The following is a 16,977-nucleotide window of genomic DNA, read 5'->3' as shown; positions in this document are numbered from 1 at the left end:
ATGGCACTGTGTAGGATGTTCACTGGGAGTTTTCTTCTACTGGGGACGTTGGGGAATTTCTAAATACACAGGGAAATGGCGATGGCAGACCTGCGCCTCTGAGATCTTCGTGCTGAATAAATAGCTCCATGGAGATTGAGATGAGTTTGTGTTTAGACGTAAAACAGGACTGGTGGGCAGAAGTAGCCTTCTTGTCTTTGTATATGGTGTCACTATCCCTTAGTCACTTCAATCATAACTAAAGAGGCCTTGCAGTGATGGATCCACTGGTACTGTAACACCAACCCGTGAAACACCATGATAGTGTGGGGTATGGCTGAGGCAGAGACCCAACTGCCTGAGTTTGGGAATCCACAATTCACTACGTCAATCATTTTACGCTCACCACTTTCAAATGTCACCAGCCGCCACTGGCAGTGAAAGGGGGGGGGTGCTGCAGTGTTTGATGGGGCCATTGCACACAATTGGTGACTGAATTTACTACTGACTTTGGGAGCAGAGGGGTCTATTTTCCTTCTTTGAATTATTGGAGACATTCTTGCTATGATACACACCATTGGTTGACGTGGCCATGATAACAGGATTCTGAAATATTAAAGTGACAAAGTCCAAAAATGAAGACACAGAGCCAGCAAACCACAGTTAAATACTTGCACTACATAGAAATATATTCAGAGGTGCTATTCAGGTCTGGTGTTCTTATTTAAATGGGACCTACAGAGCTTCTTTAGGTTAACACAGAGGGTTACAGTAAATTATCCATATGTGAAGTTCCATTGAAGCAGATGGAGCAGAGGGACACCAAGGTCTGAGACTAGTGTGAAACTTGCAATCTTAACAAGACTGACTGCAGTGCATTAGAGTTCTCCAGTTACAAAGAATCACTTTGGTTTCAAAAACAAATGTTAAATACATTCAGATGAAGAGGTCCTGTAACCAGTAAACAAGCACTTGCAATGCCAAACGTTTAGTCCAGAGATAGTGCATATTGCAAGGTAAATCTGGGGCTCATGGCTAAGAAGATCGCGAAGGTTCTGGTTGAGAGAGGTACTTGGGACCTTTTAATAAGAGGTCATCGTTATCTTTGCTCAGGACACACTGACCTCGGGAGGAGCTCCTGTTACACACAACCTAGATCGGAGTGGATGCAAAGTCCTTAGGAAAAATATAGCCTTTCTGGACTTCATTCATAAGTCAATCTCTCAGCCCTCGACCCCAGCCATGGCCTACATTTTGTTTACTGCTGTAGGGTGTCCTTCTGCAACCTCACTGACATGCTATCACAAAATTGTTTTGTTTCAATGTTGCAACGTTCTAGACTTCACACCATCAACAACTTTTCATTAAAATGGTGACAGCTTTGCATTACCGAGCTCTGCCTATTGTCAGTGTGGGACTGGGAGGTTGCTAAGAGGATAAGAAGTTGAACAAGTATTGCCTCTGCTGTAGTTGTTTGCTGTGTGAGGCTTCCGTTACTGCTTTACATGCTGTAGTTGTTAAGTGTGTTTTTCTAATCTTGCACTACTGCTGCCTATGTAGCTGTTTTGTCTGTTCTGGTAATCTTGCCCTGCTGGACCTGCGTCTGGAGCCTGGAGTGTGATGTGGAAGAGCTGTGGAGGCAATGAGCCGAGGCGGGAGGCATTGATGCACGACAATCGCCCATACCTGGTTGGTGACGTCTGGCAGGTCGCATGGAGACACGATGCTGACCTGTGTGAGAAGATCACCTTGCGACCCTTGGAGCTGTTAATGGTAGAGGCGCTCCTGCGCACCAACGTTGTGAGGTCCGCATCGCATACTACGATCCACCATTACACCGCTGTGCACGGAGGGGATTACCAACGATGTGTGCCGTCTCCCTGCATCACAGGCCGGATGATGCTGGGCTGGCCGTACGCTGTAGAGGCTGAGGCCCCTGTGCTACAGCAAACTTGTGTGGCGTGAATGGAATTAAATATTTAAAACATATTTTAAAATTACAGAAAGACACAGTCACTGGATGATGTCGTCAGTGATGTCATCAGTGATGTCAATTGAGATGTATTCAGTGATGTCACTGACCATGTCATGAATGATGTAATATGTGACGTCATGAGCAGTGCATTGCGGGTGCGTGAGTTATAGTTAGCTGAACTAACTATAATGGTGGAATTTCTATGGTTTTGTAAGAGTGAAATGTCCAGCTAACTATAACGTCCCTGAAACCCATGATTTTTTCAGTGAAAAAAAAAATATATATATATATATGTAAAATTGTACTCTGTGTTGAGCATTATAGACTTCTGAATTCTGAAAGAAAATGTCATGGAAATACCATATGTTTGACCGTTTCAGTTTTCTAGAAAGCACTATAGATTTTCCATATTAAAAGGCTCATAGAAGAAAATACTGTCAACTGCACATCCTACAGTGGTGATTAGACAACTGTACATTTATGGAATATTTAATGCTTGCATTACAGAAGAACAATTATTTGTGGTGAACTTGAAAGAGTAATTTTGCACATTTGTTCCTTTTCACACAATAGAATAGCACAGAGGAAGGTTTCCTGTTCAAATATAGTGTGATTCAGATGTGGTTGTTGCCTTCCCAAGCACCAAGATGTTCCCTGGTTCAGTGATGTTTGTTTTCTCTCTATGTTTCTTCCTTTAGGTATGTATTCCCTGAATTAAGCATAAGGGATGGTATGATGAGAAGGATGTATTTTTTGGGTGGTTCCGTTAAAGATGTAGGGTATGATTTTAGCTTTGGCTCATGAGGGACATGTAAGGATGCGAGCCATGAAGAGGAGGATTAGGGAGTTGTTCTGGTGACCAGGAATGGATCGGGTGTGGAGCACTATGTCAGGGATTGTGTAGCGTGTGCAGTGAGTGACAAGTCTCAAGTGACTGTTCTCAGCCCAGTTGAAGCTATACCAGTGTCTGATAAACCTTGATTTATGTTGGGTTTGGACATCATTGAGCCCATGTATGTTTTGAACAAACGGAATAGGTATGGGTTGGTATTGGTGAATTATTGCACACAGTGGCCAGAGGTACAATTTGTGAAGTCAGCCAACACTGAAGAGATGTTGGAGGTTTTGCAAACCTTGTTCTTTAGGGAGGGTGCCCAGGTTGAACTTGTCACAAACAAAGGGGTGCAATTTACATTCAAAGAGTTTCAGAGGTTCATGTCTCAATGGAGAAAAAGCACATAACAACTTTCCTTTACCATCCTCGCAGCAATGGTCTAGTGGAACGCTGCAATAGGGTTATCTAGGATAACATACACCATCAATGGCCAATGGGTTCAATTGGGAGAGAAAGCTGATGGATTTGCTGTGGGCTTTGAGGACCACTCCTTGTACCACCACCAATGTCTCCCCTTTTGTTCTGGTAAAGAGTAGCATGGCGGCCAACAAACTAGTCAGACCTTGTATGAATGATTTAAAGGTGTCACATGTTAAACTTGGGCAGGTCAAGAAGAGCTGTAAGATGGCTCAGGAGAAGTATGCTATCATGGAATTGAAGAAGGGAAGACAGCAATCTGCTTTTAACAAAGGTGATTATATAAAAGTAAAACTACCAGGCATTGTGGTGAAGGGTCATTCCAAGTTCTCCGAGCCCATGGAGATTTAGGTGGTCAAAGACAGAGTAGTTAAGTTATGGTAAATGGTGGAACAAAGAGAAATTTTCCAAGCAAAAAGGGAAATGGATTGAGGGGAATGAGCAGTCCACAGTTTCCTCTGGTGATTCCCAGAACCTGAAAGATTCTGAATCAGGAGGGTCTGTAAGAAAGAGGAAGGCACCTCCTCGCTTCTAGGAATATGTGGGGCTTTCTTTAAAAGGCTGGCGTCTTTTCTGTTTTCTTGCAGGTTCAGAGTTTTGGTGTTAATAAAAGCTCAAAGTCATTATTCTCTTGTCTGTATAGTTTTTCTGTGTAACTTTATAAGATGATATTATTTGCTGGAATGCATTATCAGGCTGTCACACGTGTATGCATATTTGAATTTAGAGGGGCATATTCTCAAGGAGCTATTGCCGAGTTAATGGCACTTTAGCGCAGCCAAAGTCGTGATAAATCCAACACCCCATTTACAAGCCGGTGCAAACTGCCGATACCACCAGGTTTCCCGTGATAGCATCCTCAAAAAACATCGCTACAGATGACCCCGGCAACTATCGCTAATGAGATGCAGAGTAGGCGAGCTCAAGAAAAAAGCTGCGACAACACCACTCCACAACATTCTCAACGACCTACCTGATCTGTGATAAGAACACAAAACAGGAGATAAGGCGCATTAGCAGCAGGAAATTAACACCTGCTCTGACCTGGTGCAAAGTCGGACGACAACCGTCACCAGACAAGGGAGCACAGCCCATACCCAAGCATGAAGAACAACAGATGCCCCTGAGCAACTGAACATGCAGCCCAGAGTACCAAGAGGGCAACAACACATACCCCCACCCCCACCCCGGACCTCACCACCCCCCTCCCTCCTGACAAGGAGAATGCACATCAACCCCACGAAACCATGACCCAAACAAATCGGCTGAAGTCGCACAACCACAGTACCTAACAGACAGGTGAGGCCACAAAAATGGAAACACACATCCACATCATATAACCAAAACAAAACCTTTATTACAGATGAAACAAATAAAAACAATCATGAAGAGGAACTGCGTGTCTTCTCCGGGCATTTCGTAAGTCACAGCCTAAAGACGGAAAGACAGATAAGAAGGTGTATCATGCGCCCATCAAAGGACAGAGAAGGAGAGCGACAGAGAGAGGGAGAGAGAAAGAGAGAGGGAGAGAGAGAGAGAGAGAGAGAGAGAAAGAGAGAGGGAGAGAGAAAGAAAGAAAGAAAGAAAGAGGGAGGGAGAGAGAAGGAGGGAGAGAGAGAGAAAGAGAGAGGGAGAGAGAAAGAGAGAGGGAGAGAGGTAGAGAGAAAGAGAGAGGGAGAGAGAAAGAGAGAGTGCCGACACTGCGGACCCAGGCCCCACTGCTCACCTGCAGCCACTGGTGTGTATCCAACCACATGCTGGCACACACTGCAGTCCCCCAGGTCACTCCTCTGAATCAGTTGCCAGAGACATGAATGGCAGAGTCCATACAGTATTACACGCCATCAATGCTTGCCCGCCCCTGCGCACACAGGCTGCTGCACCCCAGCCCCTCCCGTCGCCCAGCGGAGACTGCCCGCCCCTGCGTGACCAGGCCTCACTGCTCACATTCAGCGTGTCTCCAAGAGGAACCACCACGTGCTGGTTGGATCTCCAAGCCCATGTACTGCTACCATGGCACCCTCCACATCATGCAGCAACGCACCGCGTGCCACCAGGTCACACACATGATTCTGGGTCTTGATTTCGCAATGGCAGAGTACACATCAGTGCACAGGACATCATCGCAGGCTGCACACCCGCTCAGCCCAATAGATGCCACTAACTCAGTGAACCACGAGGCAAGGCCATGTGGCGGGATGCCCGCACTGCCCGCTGGCTCAGGCCTACACTGTGGTCCAGCAGGGCGCACACTAATCCCCACCAGTCCTGACTGCCAGGATGGCGCATCATCGCAGGCTGCACACCCGCTCAGCTCAGCAGTTCAGGTGCCCCTATCTCACTGCACCGCAAGACACTCCTGTGGCGGTGTGCCTGCTGCAGTGTATCTGGTGCCACCAAGTCTGTGCACCACAAGCCATGGACCCTTTATGATTAAGTCTGGTGGTGCGGCACTGTGTAATGTGCTGTGGCAGGGCCCTAGGGCCTCATGCAGAAATGAGAACTACATGGAGACACCCAGTTACAGAGTGGAAATGGCATCAAGCACGTGTGCCAGGCCCTTTATATTTTTATAACAAACAAATGATGGACGGAATGCTGACAATGCAGACATTCTCCCCCAGTCAAGAGATCTGGGTTAAATCCATCGTTCTTTTGCCCACTACGCCACCCCAGTTCAGACATGGCCATATGCAAATCAGTCTTGACCCTGTGCCTCATGGGAACAGTCCAGCCCGAACTGCCAAGCCATGTCTTCCCTGGACAGGAATCGAGCATCCTAGGACCGGTTTCTGGCTATCAGCCGTCATCAGCCAGGATAGCTTGACTCCAGTGGCGTAGTGAGCACGGGTCCCACGTCTGGGAATACCCATCCCACTTAGGGCGAAAAGCGTTATAACAAACAAATGATGGACGGAATGCTGACAATGCAGACATTCTCCCCCAGTCAAGAGATCTGGGTTAAATCCATCGTTCTTTTGCCCACTACGCCACCCCAGTTCAGACATGGCCATATGCAAATCAGTCTTCATTTGTTTGTTGTAACGCTTTTCGCCCTAAGTGGGATGGGTATTCCCAGACGTGGGACCCGTGCTCACTACGCCACTGGAGTCAAGCTATCCTGGCTGATGACGGCTGATAGCCAGAAACCGGTCCTAGGATGCTTGATTCCGGTCCAGGGAAGACATGGCTTGGCAGTTCGGGCTGGACTGTTCCCATGAGGCACAGGGTCAAGACTGATTTGCATATGGCCATGTCTGAACTGGGGTGGTGTAGTGGGCAAAAGAACGATGGATTTAACCCAGATCTCTTGACTGGGGGAGAATGTATGCATTGTCAGCATTCCGTCCATCATTTGTTTGTTGTAAGTCCCTTTATATTGGCAGGGTCACATGTCCTGTGACGGCTGTGCTGGATGGGTGTGGTGTGGGTGTAAACCATCCGTGAGGGAGTGGCCGTGGCTACAGGGAAGACCTTGGACATATAGTGTTGTTGTCCCCCCCGTGAGCGTAATCTGAGTGGGCTGGTCTGGCGTATTCATCCGCATCTTCGTCCTCTGCTGTTGCATGTGCCTCACATGTGGGTGGTGGTGTGCTGTCTCCAGCACTGTGTGGCAGTAACACCTCAATCAATCAGGAACATTTATAGAGCGTGCTACTCACCCGCGAGGGTCTCAAGGCGCTGGGGGGGGTGCCGCTACTGTTCGAAAAGCCAGGTCTTGAGGTGCCTCCTGAAGGAGAGATGGTCCTGGGTCAGTCGTAGGTGGGTGGGGAAGGAGTTCCACGCCTTGGCCGCCAGGTAGGAGAAGGATCTTCCTCCGGTGGTGGTTCTGCGGATCCGTGGGACCGTGGCGAGGGCGAGGCTGGCGGAGCGGAGCTGGCGGGTAGGTGTGTAGAATGTGAGGCGGGTTCTGAGGTATTCGGGGCCCATGTCGTGGAGAGCCTTGTGTGTGTGGGTGAGGAGTCTGAAGGTGATCCTCTTGCTGACGGGGAGCCAGTGCAGGTCTCTCAGGTGGGCCGAGACGTGGCTGTGTCGGGGAATGTCCAGGATGAGTCGAGCAGATGCGTTCTGTATGCGCTGGAGTTTTTTCTGTAGTTTGGCGGAGGTCCCGGCGTAGAGGGCGTTCCCGTAGTCCAGTCGGCTGGTGACGAGGGCCTGGGTAACCGCCTTCCTGGTTCCAGTGGGGATCCATCGGAAGATCTTTCGGAGCATGCGGAGGGTGTTGAAGCAGGAAGATGTAACGGCGTTGACTTGTTTGGTCATAGTGAGGGAGGAGTCGAGGATGAACCCCACGTTGCGTGGGTGGTCCGTGGGCTTGGGGGTGGTTCCCAGGGCAGGGGCTCACCAGGAGTCGTCCCAGGCGGAGGGGGATGGACCGAGGATGAGGACTTCCGTCTTGTCTGAGTTCAGCTTCAGACGGCTGAGCTTCATCCATTCTGCGATGTCGTTCATTCCTTCCTGGAAGCTGGCTCTGGCGGTGGCGGGGTCGTTGGTGAGGGAGAGGATCAGTTGGGTGTCGTCGGCGTAGGAGATGATGTTGAAGTTGGGTGGGAAGGGGAGGAGCGAGATGGGGCGGAAGTTCTTGAGGTCTGTGGGATCCGCGGTGGGTTTCTTCAGGAGGGCGCTGATCTCCGCATGCTTCCAGCTCTCCGGGAAGGTGGCGGATGTGAAGGAGTTGTTAATGATGTCCCGGAGTTGGGGTGCGATGATGGAGTCGGCTTTGTCGAAGATGTGGTGTGGGCAGGGGTCCGGTGGGGAGCCGGAGTGGATGGTGTTCATCGTGTGGGTGGTGTCTTCCGTGCTGACGGGGTTCCAGGTGCAGAGGGTGGTGGTGGGGGGGCGTAGACTCAGTGGAAGGGTCCATGGTATGAGTGCTGAAGCTGTCGTGGATATCGGTGATCTTGCGGTGGAAGAACGTGGCGAGTGAGTCGCAGAGGTCTTGTGATGGCGTGATGTTGTTGTTGCTGGCGCTGGGGTTGGAGTGCTCTTTAACGATGCTGAAGAGTTCCTTGCTGTTGTGGGAGTTGTTGTCCAGTCGGTCTCTGAATGCTATCCTTTTGGTGGTGCGGATCAGCTCGTGGTGTTTGCGGATGGCGGTCTTGAGGGCTGTCATGTTTCCTGATGACTGGTCGTTGCACCAAGTTTGCTCGAGAGTAAGGCAGGATTTTTTGGAGTCTTTGAGATCGTTGGTGAACCATGAGGCTTTCTTGCTGTCGGAATTGCTGGGAGGGTTCTTCAGTGGTGCAAGGGCGTCGGCGCAGTTCGTGATCCACTGTGTGAGGTTGAGGGCTGCTTCGTTGGGGTCCGTAGTGTAGGAGGGTTGGTTTTGGCTCAGGGAGGTGGTGAGCTGGTCGGTGGTGATCTTGCTCCAGCATCTACGGGGAGCTTGTTGCAGGCGGTGGTGTGTTGTGGTTTTCCTGAAGTTGAAGTGGACGCAGCTGTGGTTAGTCCAGTGAAGTCCGGTGGAGTGGCTGAAGGAGATGTGGTTGCTGGAGGAGAAGATGGGTTCCAGCGTGTGGTCAGCGTAGTGGGTGGGGGTGTTGACCAGTTGTTTGAGTCCGAGGTTGGCTAGGTTGTCTAGCAGGGTGGTGGTGTTGTTGTCCTTGTTGTTCTCCAGGTGGAAGTTGAGGTCCCCTAGGAGGATGTAGTCGGAGGAGGCGAGGGCGAGTGGGCTGATGAAGTCTGCGATGGTTTCGCTGAACTGAGTGCGTGGTCCCGGGGGTCTGTAGATGAGGGTACCTCTGAGGGTGGTCTTGGGGTCGGTGTGTATCTGGAAGTGGAGGAGTTCGGCGGCGGTGAGGGTGTCGTCGGTGTTCGTTGTTATGCGGATGGTGTTTCTGTAGACGATGGCGATGCCGCCTCCGGTTTGGTTGATGCGGTCCCTCCGGGTGATCTTATAGCCGTCCGGGATGTCTATGGTGATGTCGGGGGTTGAGGAGGCGTTCATCCAGGTTTCCGTGAGGAAGGCGACGTCCGGCGCTGTGGTCTCGAGGAGGTCCCAGAGTTCGACGGCGTGCTTGTGGACGGAGCGAGTGTTGAGCAGGATGCACTTGAGGTGGTTGTGGTTGGCGCCTGTCCTGGCGGGCGCGGTGCAGGTCCGGAGGCAGGTGAACTTGCAGGCGTGGCAGGTGAAGGCTCCATGGGTGCGTTTCGGGGTGGGAGGGGGCCGGAGGTGGAATGTCTGCCGCACTGTGTGGAACTGACACATCAGGGGCCGGAGATGTGGATGAAGTGGTAGCAGCAGCATGCATCTGCGCAAGGCCTTGTGCCAGCAATGCCATGAGGAGGATATTTAGGGCATTGAGGGACCCAGCTACCTCTCGCTGGTGTGCCGCCATGGCAGCTGCTTTTTCCGCACACGTCCGCTCCGTTTTCCCCATGAGCCTCCACATGAGTCCCAACTCCCGGGCGAGTTCGCTGGAGGCACTCTGACTAGACAGTCGTTCTTGTCGCAGAGTCAGGACTCTGTCAGCCATGGTTCGTTGCAGAGCATGGAGCAGACTGTAGATGTCCGTTAGGGACTGTGAGTGGGCCCTGATGGGACTTAGACACCCACGTATGGCACCATGCGGTTGAACCCCACCTGCACCTGTTCAGCCAGCTTCTCCTGGCACCCCAACAAACGGCGTTGGAAGGTCATGTGTTCGTCGTGGTGGTCCTGGGAGTAGGGGTGGGCGGAATTTGCGAAAGTGACTTTCGCAAATGATCGCGAAAATGTTAATCTCCGCAAACACGCGGAAATATCGCGAAGATGCAGAAGTTTTTTTCCCGCCCGTTCACGGTATTTTCTGCGTGGTCGCGGCTCGCCAACTTACCCATGCGGTTGCTCGCGGGCGCGGCCATCTTGTTTTCACTCTTCTCGCGGTGCATGATCGCGAGAAGAAAGACGTGATCGTGCGACCAATGACATTACTGCGGGCGCGAACTGTCGCGAGACAGTGCAAATGGCTACCAACAATCCAACATCTCGTGGAGAACGCGACCGGATCGGGAAAACTTGTCGGCGAACGCGGGGATTCAGGTAAGGCGATCGCGCGCGCGAGAATGTATTTATTTTACAGCGCGAGCAAGAAACAAATTATCGCTAAGCTGCGGAATGCGGAAATTTTGACATTTTCGCGCTCTCCGCGGAACGCGAAAATGTCAAATTATCGCAATTTCCACGAGCGGAACGGAAATTTAGCCCAGGCCTACCTGGGAGGCAGCTGTGGTGGTGGGTTCTGCCTGCTGTGTGTTCTGTGCAGGGGGTGGGTTCTCCTCGTAGCAGCTGGGCTGCCCTGCTCCTGGAAGTGGGCTATGGAGGCTCTCCACGTGCTGTTGGCGGGCATCGGATTCGAAGGTGTGGTGGTCCTCTTCGTCATCAGAGAAGAGAGGTTGGTACTGCTCTGCAGGAGGTGTTGGAATTCCCCCTGCAATGTGAAGGGGAGATGAAGTTTAACATTGTGTTTACATGTAGATTGACTCATTGTACATGTTTACGTTCAGACTGTATGACAGTGTACATTGTAACTGTTTGTGGGGAGCTGCCTATATGATGCGGGACAGTGGACATTTCGACAACTTATGGGATGTGTGTTTGTACTTGTACATTGTCAACCCACATTTCCCTGTGATGCCATATGTGATTGGCCAGTTTCTGCACACAAGCAGTACCAGTTGTGTCCTCTCTTCTGTTGTGGACCTGTTGCGGATTGTGCCACATCGTTGTCAATGTTGATGTGCTCTGCATGTGATGTGTGTGTGCCGCATTTTGGGGGAGTCGCTCCTGCAGCTCTGATTTGGCTAGCCCTTATCCCTTACATGCAGTGTGACTTCTGTGCTTATACAGTGCTGAGATGTCGCATACTTGGGTGCATTGGTCTCTTGGTGGGAGTTGGGGGTCTGAGGCATGGTTTGTCTGCAGATACTTACTTGTGCATGTGTGCCATTGTGCCCATCTCTCCCCGTCCCCCCAGTCCCTGGTCGTTACTCACCCTGTTGCTGTTGTGTCCGGTCATGTTGAGGAGTGTCCAGGCCCCCAACTCCTGCCACCGTCTCCCCAGTGACGACTGTGGACACCATTTCCTCCATCCCATCCAGCTCCTCCTGTGGTGCTGGACTCCCACCTCCAGTCTGCATTGCTGCCTTCCGGTTGTTTGCGAGTTTCTGCTTGGTTTTGCACTTGACATCATCCCAGCACCTGTTGACCTTTTCCATTGACCTCTTCAGCACTCCGATTCACCTTGTTCACGATGGTCTACCATATTCCATTTTTAGTTCCCAGTGACACAGTGGAGGTGACGAACAGTAGTTGATGGTGTTCTATCACCTCCGTTATCAGGATCCTGTTTTTCTGCGGACTGAACCGCTTCTTCCTACTCTTCTTGTCCTTGCCCTTCCCTGACTCCGAAGTCCCAGGCTGGTCCTCTGGGGGGCTTGTGGGGTTCTGGTTGTCCTCTGCACTTGCCCCGGCTACCTCCATTGGGCTTCGCTGTGCTTGGCTTTTTTCTGTGTTTTTTTCGACTTTTATGGTGCATTTTCTCGCATGACGTGTGGGAATTGCAGGTCTGTGGCTGGTTTTCTCAGATTTTTGTATCGCGATTGGCCTCATCGCAGCTGTTTTTGCGTTCGTGTTTCGCATTTTTGTGGCGGCGCGTTGACTTTATCGCGGTCAGTTGGCGCGTTATCATGGGACTATCGCATGGTGCTGCTGGGTTGAGAATACCACGTTGACACGGAGTTATTTTCCCGCGATAGACTGCGATGTGAAGAGTTGCGTTAAGCTAAATTTGCAATGGTTATCACGCGTTCTTGTGAATATCCCCCTTAGTCTCCCCATGGGGGTGTGCTAGTACAGACAGTGCTCACCTATCTCTTTTGTGGCAAAAGAGCACAAATTCTTTCATATAGTCTGTCATTCCAAGAGCGGGTGTGCTACAAAGTAGAGTTTTAAGCTCCTGAAAGGCTTCCATGCTTTAGTCATCCCTTGGTACCAGGCCCTTGACAACAGTATTCATCAGCCTCAGTAAAGGATTTGCCAAAAAAGAAAAGTTTGGGATCCAATGTCAGCAGTTGCCAACCAGGCCAAGAAACATTTGCACTTTTCTCTGTGTGGTTAGGAACTTCATCTTAAGGACTTACTCTATGCATTCATGGGAAACTCACCACACTCCCTTTTCTATCTGATGTCTCAAGTACATGACTTTCCACTGACAGTAATGTAATTTCTCAGGAGAGATCTTACGCTTATTCTCAGCCAAATGGTTGAGCAACATAATTGTGTCTTGCTTGCAAGCTTTTTTGGTCATCTATGTGATCAAAAGATCATCGATGCACTGTATTAAGTTCGAACTACATGGTAACTGCAGATACTCTAGATTCTTTTAAAGTATCTGATTGAAATAGGATGGGCTTTCAGTTTAACCTTGTGGAAGCAACACCCCAAAAGAGTCTTTTCTTTGAACCAGAACACGAAGAGAAACAGGCTCTACTCATGCAATGGAACCAAGATGAAGCCACGGCAGAGGTCAATGACCAGGAGCCAATAAGCCTCAGAGTGAATTTGGAACAAAATCCCAGCAGGTTTGAGTACCATGGGATAGTATGGAATTACACTTTGGTTAACCTTTTGGCGGTCTTGAACGATCCTCTGCTTTTTATTTGCTTTCTGTAAGGCCATGTTCAGTAAGTTACATGGCTTCCTGATAACGTGCCGCAAAATGCCTTTTTCTACCATACTCTCAATGACGGGGGTGATCACTGTAATGGCTTGTGGAGTCATTTTGTACGGGCGGGTCTGTGGGGTAAACAGAATTGTGATGAAGAGTGATCTTCCGGGGTTTGGCACCTTTGATTAATCCAATTTTGTTTCTGTGAAATCCCAGACATCCTACCTAACAATCTGTTTTAACTCAAGTGGTAAGTTCTCCTTTGTAACCTGACAACAGGTTATAGTGACTGCAATTTAAATTCAGCGTTTGGCTGCTTGACATCAATTCTGACCCCATCCTGCAATTGAGGTTACAGAGGTGGTCCCGTCCCAACTGGTTTACCAGACTAGAATCACAAATCACAAACTGATGTTGTTCTCTTATGTCCCCTATTTTCACTGCAACAGGGACAGTAATTTGGTTGGTACGCTGTTGTTTAGTAATGCCTACAACTTGGACTTCCTTTCCAGAGAGGGGTAGGTTAGGTTTCACAACTGTTCTGACCCTTGAACAAGTGGCTTCTGTGTCTATTAGGAAGAATATGGGATGTCCTTTAACCTCTACCTCCACATACGGTTGACTCTGGTACACTTCTAGGACTGCTGTCAAGTACGCACTCCTGCTTCCCCCCACCAGGCACCGTCATTGGTCCTGGTTGAAATCTGTGGAAGTCTCAAACACCATGGAGACTGGACAACGTTGAGACATCATCAGACTTTGGGGTACTCTGTGGTTCGGTTGGGAATGTGGAATACCTCTCTTCATCAGCATTGGTTTGAAGGTGTTCTGCAGCATGCCAGATGTAGGGAGCTTTGGGACTGATATATTGGGTGACAATCTCCCTGCCCTACCAATCTCACAACTTGAGGATTAGTCATGATTCAGCCTTGGTTACAGCGGCATTCCCTCTTCCAATGCTCCACTTGTCCCAGATGTGAGAAGGCGTAACCTTCTTTAGGGTATTTATGCTGGTCCCTGGCATGTCAACTCACCCTCTTCACATACCGGGACATTCCCTCTGTAGTTCATGAAGACTCCTTGCATTGCCGTTCCGTAACTGGGGTCTATCTTGGGTCCTTGGAGTGGAGCTTAAAGGCCCTGTGCCCCATCATTTTGTGCTGTGTTTGGGTTATCATCTACTTTTCCTTTATCCTGTTTCTTTTTGCCTCCAACAAGTCACTGCAGGATATCACATACCGCAAAATCTCGTCAACTGGTTTGCTCTTCCAGCAAAAGACACCTTGGATGATTTGCTTGCTATCAGGTCTCAGGTCCTGTACAAAGGAGGCAAGAATCTCTCCCATCTTATCTCCCAGTGAGTTGTGCATCCCACTCTGCTTCCTGTACACCTGCATCAATTTCTCAAAGTAAGCTTGTACCGACTTTTTCAGCTCTTGAAAGGTTCTGCAAATCTTAGGTCAATTCATCTACTTTTAGAGAACCTTTTTTCTTTAGATGCATTACGATCTCGTTGTATTTGGTTTTGACTATGGGCAAAAGAGTGTTAGATCCTACCACCCACAGAGGCTCTAGTGTTGGCCCGCTTACCTAATGCCAACAGGTCCTTTGGGACCGACACCTCAAATAGTACATCCAAGTCTTACCACAGAACTTTGGAGATGGTCACCATCTGTTCCATCTATGTATACCACTTACAGGGATTTTCTTTGAGTTTGGGAAGGAAGTTTGTAAAATGGAAAAGGTCTGATTATGACTGAGGAACATGTAGGTATACTCCGCCCTGTACTTATTTACCGCCCCCTCTGTGACTCCTTCCTCATCTTCCTTAGAACCCTCATTCTTCTGCTTCATTTAGACCTTCTCCTTCCTGGACCACAACTTCCTAAACTTTTCTGTCTCACTCCATTCCCAGAGGTTCTCAATCAATTTCCTTACATGTGTCCTCAACACCCTCAATTTTAACAGTTTTAATGCTTTCTTGTCCATTGTCATCCGTGCATTCTTCTGCAATTTCTTTCACTGGGTTATATCAATTCCATGTTTGTCTGCTACTTTTTCCCTCTTCGCATGTGCCTCTCTTGCCACTCTCGCTACTTTCTTGCTCTTTTATAACAAATTGTTCCCACTGTAATATCCTAAATAGTTAATTCCCACTTTGTCCTTAATGATTTCTTCAAACTCTGTTTTCAGTTGGGCGACATTCAAGTCGATGTTGGGTCTATAACGCGCTTGGCGTATTAACTGTTGAAGCAGTACCAGTTGTCTGAACTTCCATCCTGCTGGCAGTCAGCCTCTGTCTCAGCAGGACCCAAGTGCCATTACTCCAGGCCTTGGTGCAGAGTCCTGAGGAATGCTTGGGATAGGTTTACTTGGTAAGGCACTGACAAGTGTCAAAGCCAGAGTAGAAATTACAATGCTAGATGAGGACACTGTGCTTACTGTGGTGCATGTACGGGGATGTGAACATGGGATGGAACAGTGCTTTCTGTATAACTTGGGGTGCACAAGCTTCTATGGGAGGTTCTACAACTGTCCCGACCACAGTTGCTGCCGGTGCTGTGGCGCTCGGAGCAGAGGCGGCAATATCGTATGGGGGTGTTCTTATACTGAAGAGTTCTTCTATAAAGGCACCTTCTTCCTCACTGCTTGTTTTTCGGTCTCCTTGTTTGGTTTATCCTCCTCATTTTCTTCAATCTCTATTAAAGAATAGGTCCCTACAGTGTTGATGACTTCCTCCCTCGACTTTCTCTGTCACTCCTCATCCTGCAGGGTTCTCCATGCATGAGCCCTACTGCAGACTTTCAAATGGAGTGGGCCTAGATTGTGGTTTTAAATCATACATTCCTCCTCTCAGGTTCTCAATGCAATGGATATGGTAGGTCCTACTTAATGTGAATTCGAAGCTCCCAATCTTTCGACGTGTTTTTGTGCAATTGGCTAAGCCACATGCATGTGGGTACCTTCAGGGGGAAACTTTTCCTCTGTGTTCACATCTTTTTTTTATTGGACAAGGATTTTTCCATTTTGACACACTCTCTTTGTCACTCTCTGTCCAATCTCTCCCTCCCTCGACGCTAACAGGGTCAGGATCTGTCTGCTAATATCAGACCTTCTTTCAAAGGTCATCCTATCACAGTGCCACTACATTGGCCACCAGACAATCCCTGCACCGCACCTTAATGACTCAACAGTCGAATACTTCCAGCCTGCTACTGATCCACTTTTTAGGTCGAGGACTACCGGTCTGCCGAAGGCAGAACCGGAAGTCGGAAGATTTAATGTTTTCTAGAGTGGCTATTTAGCCCGCCTCTCTTTTAGCTTCTCCTCCATTGGCTGGCTTCCTAAACGGAGGCCAGCTATTGGAGGAGAGAGCCGTCCCTCCAAATAGGCTCCGTCTTTTTCGGATTCGGGGGCGTGTTTTTTGGTGTTCTTTCCACTTTTTAGCAACGCCTTTTTTAGGCGTGTTTTTCTCTCCTCCTGCCAATGGCAAGAGGAGAGAAAAAGAAACACGCCCCCGAATCTGAAACCGCCACTGCGTTTCTCCGAGGCATTTCTGCTTTGCCTCGGAGAAAGGCAGTGGTGTGCTTGTCTTTTGCTCTGCCTTATTCCTGTGGTCCCAGCGTGTCCAGCGTTCCCAGCGTGTATAGATCATCTCGGGGGCGCCCGAGGGCTTCAGAGCGCGTCTCCCGGAGAGCGAAAACAGTCCCAAGTGCCATCTTCCTTCAGACCCCGCAGGGTAGCAGGGAGGCCTACAGAGTTCCTGCACCTCCCTCCTGCATTCATGCTTTCAGGAGGTTGTGGGCTCCCTGCTCGTTTCCCGCCCTGAACAGCGTAAAACGTCAGCCTGTAATTAAAATGTCCGCCGCGGGTCTAGGAAAGAGGAGATAGAATCTACACGGCGAGAACCGTTGGGTTTGCTCTCTCTTTCGCACCCGGGCCAACCGGTTTGAGGGCTTGCGTGCGGGAACTCTGCGGGTGGTTGGGGGTGGGGGGCGCGGGGAGGGGTGCAATATTTATTAGGCGCCTTTAAACGCAGCAGAGGGGTAAATAGCGTTCATTTA

General features: G+C 49.5%; 1 long non-coding RNA gene across 2 annotated transcripts in view; it reads left to right on the top strand.

Moving 5' to 3' along the window:
- Positions 1–16,977, top strand: part of LOC146870621 (uncharacterized) — a 451,880-nt gene that overhangs the window by 54,346 nt on the left and 380,557 nt on the right. Inside the window, exon 3 of one of the 2 annotated variants that reach the window (XR_014978741.1) lies at positions 1,540–2,171. The exons of the other annotated variant lie outside the window; for it this stretch is intronic. This is a non-coding gene — a long non-coding RNA (uncharacterized LOC146870621). Of the gene's footprint in view, positions 1–1,539; positions 2,172–16,977 lie in introns of those variants that run through there. 2 annotated transcript variants of the gene reach the window in all.

Source organism: Triturus cristatus, chromosome 1_1 (genome assembly GCF_964204655.1).
Source record: "Triturus cristatus chromosome 1_1, aTriCri1.1, whole genome shotgun sequence".
NCBI classification, from domain to species: domain Eukaryota; kingdom Metazoa; phylum Chordata; class Amphibia; order Caudata; family Salamandridae; genus Triturus; species Triturus cristatus.
Note: the sequence above shows the minus strand (reverse complement) of the source record. Positions and strands in the feature narration are given on the sequence as shown.